Source organism: Eutrema salsugineum, unplaced genomic scaffold, assembly GCF_000478725.1.
Source record: "Eutrema salsugineum unplaced genomic scaffold, Eutsalg1_0 scaffold_3, whole genome shotgun sequence".
In the NCBI taxonomy this organism is placed as follows: Eukaryota; Viridiplantae; Streptophyta; class Magnoliopsida; order Brassicales; family Brassicaceae; genus Eutrema; species Eutrema salsugineum.
Window position 1 is genome coordinate 13,363,494 of NW_006256756.1, and position 9,182 is coordinate 13,372,675.

The 9,182-nt window shown below is 42.5% G+C and overlaps 1 non-coding gene across 1 annotated transcript; it reads right to left on the reverse strand.

The window, feature by feature from the left end:
* Positions 1-7,499: 7,499 nt before the first annotated feature.
* On the reverse strand, positions 7,500-7,606 carry LOC112085670. Its single transcript, XR_002898970.1, has one exon. It is a non-coding gene; the product is annotated as a small nucleolar RNA R71 (small nucleolar RNA).
* Between the last annotated feature and the right edge of the window lie 1,576 nt (positions 7,607-9,182).

Sequence of the window (9,182 nt, forward strand, 5' to 3'; positions counted from 1 at the left end):
AACGCTTATAGAATCCTGCGTGTCCTAAGAAACTATGGATGCCTTTTACGTTTGTGGGAGATTGTAGGCTTGTCATGACTTCGATTTTTGCTTTGTCAACTTCAATTCCTTTTCCCGAAATCCTGTGCCCAAGCACGATTCCGTCTCGTACCATGAAGTGACATTTTTCCCAATTTAATACTAAGTTCTTATCTTCACATCTTTACAGAACTTTACCAAGGTTGGCTAGGCATTTTTCAAAAGAAGATCCATAGACCGAGAAATCATCCATGAATATTTCCATGAAATATTCGATAAAGTCCGTGAAGATCGACATCATGCACCGTTGGAAGGTAGCAGGTGCATTACACGATCTAAAAGGAATACATCGGTAAGCGAACATGCCATTTGGACAAGTGAATGTCGTTTTTTCTTGATCTTCTGGTCGAATAGGAATTTGGAAAAATCTGGAGTATCCATCAAGGAAGCAATAGTAGGAGTGATTAGCTAACCTTTCTAGCATTTGATCTATGAAGGGAAGTGTAAAATGATCTTTCCTAGTTGATGCGTTCAGTTTCTGGTAATCGATGCACATACGATGTCCATTGACTGTTCTTGTAGCGATCATTTCATCTTTATCGTTTTTAATGACAGTGACTCCTCCTTTCTTCGGGAAAACATGAACTCGGCTTACCCAAGTGCTATCTGAGATAGAAAATATTATTCCAGCTTCTAAAAGCTTCATAATCTCCTTCTTGACAACATTAATGAGATTAGGGTTCAGTCTCCTTTGACCTTCGATTGAGTTTTTAGCATTATTGATAACACCGTATTTTCACCACATTTATGGATCGTTTTGAAATATTTTTTCTATGTTTTTACTGCTTTCAAGTACTTTTATTACGTTTTTCTAGTATTTGTAGTTCCAAGACTCTTTTCAGGAAACTTAGGGAAAAGCTTAACAAAATAGATAGAAGACCAGATTTTCAGCTCAGAGTCAAACCGTGAGAAGTTCACCCCCGATTCAAGGCCTTCTCAACGTCAGATCCAGCTCGAATTTGGAGATCTAAAAAAGATGGAAGTATCAGCTTTCCAGCACACTTTACAGCTTTGCAATCCAACGGTTCAATCAAAAGATACGCGAAGAGCAAGATGTCCCGTAAACCAGCCGGCAAGCATTTCCACCCGTGGCCAACAGCCATTTCACCACGGTCAGAAGCTTCCCGACCGCGGCCAACCATCCATTCCCTGCGGCCACGCACATCCCGACCGCGGCCAGCCAACTCCGAACTCGAAGGCCCATTTCTGAAGTCCAAAATTATTCCCTTATTTGGAGAAACCCTAAGTGAAACCCTAGAGATGTCTTGAGCACTATAAATACATGTTTTTGGAACCCTAATTCGTATCACCTCATATGCTCTTATTGTTTTAGAATACTTTTTGATTTTTAGCTTTTGGGGAGAGAGAGATTTGTCTCTTGAACCCTTATTCTTTCTTTTTCAATTTCGATTATTGCTCTACTTTTTAATACTATGTTTTTGATTTCCTTCATCATGTCTGAGTAGTTTAATTGTTGGGTCTAAGGATTTTTGATGGGGATACATATGTTCGATGAGGATTCCATGAGCTATTGAAGCTAAATCTTAGAACTTTTTCTTCTGAATTTACTTTTACTGCATGAGAGTAGCGTCATGAACTACAATCTGATCCACATGCTTGGTGACACGAAAGTGTTCATCCGGTGTCAGATCTAGTTTGGGAGAACAAAAAAAACATAGGAGTGGAAACGTACCTATGGGCGATTTGTGAATGCTGACGAGTCTTAAACATAATGCATCTCTTCTCTTCCAGGGCCAGAGTGGAAACCTACTGGTTAGGGTTGAGAATGATAGTTGTCTATGATCACGACAGTGGTGTATTCATACGTCCGTGACTCTAGTTCGAAAAGTTTAAGCTAAGATCTTATCAAATTTACTCTCTAGCAATGTTTTGAATCGTTCATACCCTAGAGAAAACTTCCCTGAAACCCAGCGCCCTCTTTTCTATAGATTTACACCGATTTGATTTCAAGCTTTAGTTCATCATTTTCATTCTCTTAATCAATTTTCACTTAAGCAATCAGGTTTATCCATTTTTCTCGTTTTTAGTCGATTTTATTAAGTTTACTTATCAGGTCATTTTAATTCTCGTATTTTCTCGTTAAGATTAGTTTTTACGTTTTAAAGACATCACCAAAACCCTTATAAAAATCGCCTGGTTCTAGAATTCCTTACTTTATATTTCTTTCGAAGGCCTTTGCAGGAAAGATCCTCCTTCCCTGTGGATTCGATCTCTAAGTACTACAATCGATCAGCTGTGCACTTGTGGCTATTGATTTCATTTAGGGTAAAACTTGACACCCTCACAACAGCAGACACATCAAGTTTTTGGCACCGTTGCCGGGGAAGGCCCGCGTTTTCTTTTCCACAACACCCTAAGAAAGGTTGGTAAATCGACTCTAGAACCCTTTTCTGCATATTTCCATTTTTTGGTTCTTTTTGTTTCTATCCCAGAAGCAATGGACCCTATAAATCGAAATCCCTACTGTAAGGGAGGTTTTTACAACACTCCTTAAGCCACTAGACGCAGAGAAGAACATCAAGCCCGAGATCTTAGCTACATGGATCTATACAGCCAGCCAAATCATCCATACTAGCGGCGCAGAGAGCCTGTTCGACGCCGGGAAGATCCTTATGGTCCTCCTCCGACCTATTTCGAGCCACACGCCTATCATCCTCCACTGCAGAACCCTAATCAGCATGAGGACAACTTGAGGATCAGCAGACGTTTGGAACGTCTCGAAGGAATGATAAACCAGTTCCTTGATCAGCAGATTCTTACCGAAAACACCCTGCTCAAGAGAATTGATTCAATCTTTGAAGAGTTCAACAGAAAATTTGATGATCTGGCCAATCATGTTCAAGTTCTGGAAGAACAAACCCACAAAGATGCACAAACACTAGCTGGGATGATCAACAAAGTCGCAGCAGAGTAGACAAGACAAGGGTATGACATCATACAAAACTCAAGTGATATTGTCGAATCGAAGCAGGAGATCAAAGAAGTTAGAGAATTCGCATCCTGGTATAGAGAGAAGACAGACGAAGAGTTGCAGGATATCGAGCACAGGCTGAACAAACTCGAGCTCAAAGCACGGGAGATTGATGCAAGAATGGAACAGATGCCCAACATTGAGCCAATTGTGAGATTTTCTAAGAAATCTCCCAAAGATCCTGGTGAAGATGCACAACAACACCCCGGTATGAGTTCAAATGATGCTAGTTTACCCAAGAAAGAGGCTGAAGAGGTTCGTACCAAGTACGAGAAAGAGGAAGCAAACTATGAGCAGTTGACATTCGGAGCCGCGGGTGCGACCATTCTGACCGCGGCCAAGGCTCCTTTTCCCGTGGTCGCGAGGCCTCTGACCGCAGGGATTGGTTCAGATTCGCCTCCGGGATTTGATAGAAAGATAATACATCTTCTGGCCCAACTTCAACCTCCAGCACCTAAAAAAGCAACTCAGGAAGAAAGAAACTAAGTTTCAGATGAAGAAACGGATTGGCAGGAATCATTACCTTGTATGATGGCAATGGAATGTGTTGAGGATTCAGATGACTCTTCAATCCAAGAAGACCCGAAATGCAGCAAGATAAATATGCCATACATCGATTCAATCATTGAATACGACGCTGCAGCTTTCTTTTGTGACTCCTATTCTGCGTTTGAAACACCAGCCAACGCTTACAGAGAAAGAAAAGTTCGAACTCTCCATAAGGTCAAGACTGTAGGTCAGTTTCTCATCTCTTGTTCCATTAAAGGTGAAATGTTTAAAGATGTATTTTGTGATTCTGGAGCTTGTCTTAACATGATGTCCAAGGCCATTGCTTCGAGACTTGTTATTAAGCACCTGCGCAGGACTAGAGCAAAGATTATTCTAGCTGATGATTCCAATGCAACACCTCAAGAATAGCTCATGACATTCCTTTGAGAATTGGAGATTGCATCGTGCCTGTCGACTCTACATTGTCGAAACAAGGGAAGCAGCACATACAGTGATTCTCGGATTGTCTTTTCTAGCAACTTCCTGAGCTATAATGGACTGGCAAAACCGAAGGATTTCATTTGCTAATACCGACAAATATTTCTTCACAGAAGCTGTCCCATACAACAGCAAATCAGGAAAACGTTCTTGATATGTTCATAATTTGCATCATTTAGGTTGCATAATTCATTCTAAATCATGTTTTATTCCATGCATTTTAGGTCCTTAGGGTTTGTTTTAGAACTTAGGAGATGCAGTAGGTCCCAACGAGTCTTTGCATGTTTTGAGTGTTTATCAGGTGCATTTGGAGCTGAAAAGATGAATCCAGGAGGTGGAATGGTGATCAAAGCTTGAAAAGTGGCAAAATGGAGTCTTTGGAGGTTATCGGCCATTCTCGCTGACCAGGAGGGTTTTTCACGGCCATTCTCGCGTACCAGGAAAGATTTTACCGGCCAAAACACGTACCACGGGTAGATTTCATCGGCCAAAACGCGTACCGGTTAAAGCATCTCTCGGCCAAAATCTCCGGGTGCAGACACGTTTCCGAAATCGCCTGTCCGGGGAGCTTTTCGGTCCGATTCAGATGGCGGGTGCTTCATAGAAGTTGGAGAGGATTGGAGCACGGTTTCCTAGCAAGTGGAATCACGGAATTCGGACGCGGGAGCAGAGAGTTAAGCTCGTCAGAAGAAACCCTTGTCTCGCTGCTGTTTTGGACCAAGCCGATGAGCTCTGAAGAATGCGAAGGACGGTGTACTTCCAGGCCGATTCAGTTTCCGGGGCCTTCATGAGAATCCGAGAAAATTGAGTCTTCTATCGAGAACGTCTGAGATCATTCAATTCGGAGCAACGAGCAGGAAGATACGGTCTCCGGAATGGACACATGTCTAGACGCCACTCTCTGTTCGTGTAAATTCACTGCAAAGATGTGCCCTCCAGGAAGCCTTCCACTTCCCAAGCACCGAATCTTCCTTCACCGAAGTTGGGGATAAATGAGTCCTCTGTCTTCTACAACCGGAATCACTCAATTCCGACAAGTTTCGTGGAAGTTACACTCTCCGGAATGAGAAGTGGTCCAAGCTGCTCTGAATGCTGCGAGATGGTCTTGCGACTTGGTTAACCCGCAGGCCTGAAGATGAATGCCTGAAAGCTGATGCTGCGAGTTGAGAATTGCGGGTAAGCTATCACTGGATGAGGTCTGAGGCTCCCGAGCAAGAAAATTGCTAAGTCCACAATCGTGCGACTTAGGCATGCGAGTTGGCCGCGCCTGAAACCAAGCCGCACGATCACTCGCAATTTACTCCGACTTGAGCCTGCGACCTGAGTACAATGGAAACCAAACCGCAGAGTTTGTACACTCCCCAGAAACCGCCTTGATCCTGCGAGTTGAAGAAGAAGAAGATTAAGCCGCAGCAAAACTCGCAAATCACTCCTACTTGGGCATGCAGCTTAGACAAGACGATTTAAGCCTCACAAGACAGGTTCTTCATCTACTGCGACTTGGGCGTGCTACCTGGGACATACTGGACATACCCGCAGTAATTCCCACTTTATCCATTAAAGCCGGGTCAGGACCCGGTTTGTTCCGGGCTGACCCGGTTCGTTTTTAGAAAGATATAAATACTTTTTAGGGTTTTTTTGGGAGAGAACTAAGCTTTATTCCCTTTGTATCTTGCCTCTTTTGTGAAAAAGACTCCACCAAGAAGAGAAATATCGATTTTTGGCCCTTTAATCAAGAGAGTTTAAGAGATTTTTGTGTTTAAAGCTGCTTTCTTCTTAATCTATCATCTCCATCTCCATTTCTCATCATTAATCATGCTAATCTTCTCAACTTGCAAAGGTTTAAGAGAGATTAGTATGATTAGTGAGTAGTCACCTTAATGAGGTTCTAGATGTGTAGGTTAGGGTGCTAAAGTGTTAGATTAGGAGTGCTTAGGGCTAGATTCATTGATTCATCTCTCTAAACAGCTGTTCTCTATGCTAGATCCTTGCACATCACTTGAGATCTAGATTCTGGGAATTTCATGCACCAAAAGTGTTTGATGAAATTCCTGAAAGAGCTGTATTAGAGGTTTAAGCATTTCCTGCATGATGATGTATTGTTAATTGCTTGAATGATCATTAAGAACTGTTTATTGATGCATATTGATTCATATTTCACAAATGGGAATTTGGTTTGAAAATGGATTAGTATAGGGGTTGATACCTTCATGAGAGGATCAACCTAGATTAGAGTTCTTAATCATTTGAATCATGTATCATCATTGTCATTAGCATTTCTAGTTTAGCACCAAGGCACCCTAACCAACTATCATGTCTAGAAACTCATGCCTCCATCATATCATATTCCCATCATTTGTCATTGTTTAGTTCTAGTTTAATCATTTCATTAGTCTTTAATCCTGTTTAAGTTTGTGGTTGTCTTTAGATAATCAAAACCACTCTTGTTTGCTTGAATTAAGAACTTGATCACATAGTTTAGTGTCTAACACCACATCTGGATTGATAAACCTCTTTGTGCTACTTTGACAAGGGGATTGATAACCTCTATAAAGAGCCTTGAAAACTCTTAGTTATCAATTGGCGCCGTTGCCAAATTGTGGTTTGTTTAGCATTAAGCTCTGATCTGTTCTTGAGATCAAGTGCTTATTACTGATTACTTTCAAGTTCTGTTTGTGATTTCAGGTGTATGAACACCAGGTCTAGATCAAGAAGCTGTGGTCCACCTTTCCCTCTCAACGACAACATCAACCTTTTGGTACCAAGGAGGAGAAGGGACAGACGTGGTAGACAGATTGATCAGGCTGAGATGGCAGAACAAGGAGAACACGTGGTAGACATAGAACAACCAGTTCATGAGCAACAGGCTCAGGGTAATGGAGCTGGTAATGGAGTTGGTCAAGGGCTTCATCAGGGTAATGTTCATCAGGAACAGATGCACCATCAACAAGCTTATGTCCACCAGGGACAAGCTCAAGCTCATCAACAGAGGCATCAGGCCAATGTTCAGCAAAGACAACAAGTGCACCACCAACCCCAGCCCTTCCAACACCAACAAAGAAGATATGACCAACCCCAAGTCTATGTTGGAGAGAATGACAGGGCAAATTCTCATCAGTATGGAGCTGGTATTCAGGCACCACCTGTGCAAAACAACAACTTTGAAGTGAAGGCATCATTGCTGAATATGGTCCAGAACTAAAAGTTCCATGGGTTAGCAATGGAAGATCCCTTGGAACACTTGGACCAGTTTGATAAGGTGTGTGATCTGACAAAAATTAATGGAGTTTCTGAGGACAGCTTCAAGCTAAGACTATTCACATTCAGTCTTGGTGACAAAGCTCATCAATGGGAGAAGAATCTTCCAAGGGGCTCCATTCAAACCGGGGAGCAATGCAAGCATGCTTTTCAATCTAAGTTCTTCTCCACCTCAAGAACTGCAAAACTGAGGAACCAAATCTCTAGCTTCACTCAACACAGCAATGAGAATTTTGGTGAAGCCTATGAGAGATTCAGGAGCTACACAAACCAATGCCCACACCATGGGTTTAGTGAGGCTTCTCTTCTCAGCAAACTTTATAGAGGAGCTCTTCCCATGATTAGAAACCAGCTGGATACTGCTTCCAATGGGAACTTTCTGGGTAAAGAGATACATGCTGCTTTAGAGCTAGTGGAGAACTTAGCATTGAGCAATGATACTTATGGTGAAGACTATGACAGATCAAATAGGTCTGAAGGTTCAAGCTCAGAACAGAGGCTCACTAGGGAAGTTAAGGAGTTGAGAAATGAATTAGACAAGTTGAAGTTGGTAACTCACAAGCCAATGCATTTTGTTGGAGAGTATGAGGAACCATCTCAAATCTTTGAGAACATAAGTGAAGAGGGTCTCACCCAAGAGGAACTTAACTACATTGGGAATCAGAGGTTCCAGAGATATCCGTATGGTAATGCCAATCCAAACCTTTCTTACAGGAACACCAATGTAGCTAACCCACAAGACCAGGTGTATCCCAATTCTCAAGCTCCACAGAACTTTGTTCCCAAGAACAACTTTCAAGGATCTTTTCAACCAAAGAATCAGTTTGCTCAGAATCAAGGTTTTGGTCAGCAACAGCAACCATTTCAGGGTCCTAGTTTCAGTTCACAGCAGCAAAAGGCACCACCAGGGTTTGGTCCACCACAGTTCCAACAGCAAGCGCCTGTTCAACAACAATAACAGCCACCAACGGTTCAACAACAGCCACAGATGGGTACAGATATGGTTGGTATTCTGCAACAACTACTTCAGGGTCAACAGATTTTTGCAAGCCAGAACCCAGCTATGCAGCAGGAAATCAAGGAACTGAAGCAAAACCAGGCATCAAGCTCACGGAACCAAGGTCACCTACCTGGAAAACCAGAACCCAACCCCAAGGAATATGCCAAGGCAATTACACTGAGGAATGGAAAAGAGTTGCCTGGTATTGAGAACAACAATGTGATCATTGGGGACAATGATCAAACTAAGGCGGAGGCAGCCTTAAAAGAGGATCAAGTTGCTGAGAAACTAAGGACAGAAAAGGGTAAAGAGGTAGCAAAGGAACCAGAACCAGAAAAAGAATATGTGCCACCACCTCCATACCAACCCAAGCTCCCATTTCCAGGGAGATTCAAGAAGCAACTAGTGGACAAGGCAAGAGCTGTATTTGAGAAGGCACTCAAGGAGACACCACTCACAATGCCTCTCATTGATGCATTCTTAATGATGCCAAAGATGGGGAAGTTCTTGAAGGATGCCATTCTGAACAAGACAAAAGAGCTTCAAGGCATGGTAGTACTAAGTCATGAATGCAGTGCTATCATTCAGAAGAAGTCCATTCCAAGGAAGTTAACTGATCCAGGGAGCTTCACACTCCCTTGTGCCATTGGACCTCTTCTATTCTCTGGATGTCTTTGTGATCTAGGAGCATCAGTCAGCTTGATGCCATTCTCCATAGCAAAGAAGCTGGGCTTTAGAGTCTTCAAACCTGCAAGGATTTCTCTTATCCTTGCAGATAGATCAGTTAGATTGCCTGTTGGTATGTTGGAAGATCTACCTGTTAAGATTGGTGGTTTTGAGGTTCCAACAGATTTTGTTGTTCTGGAA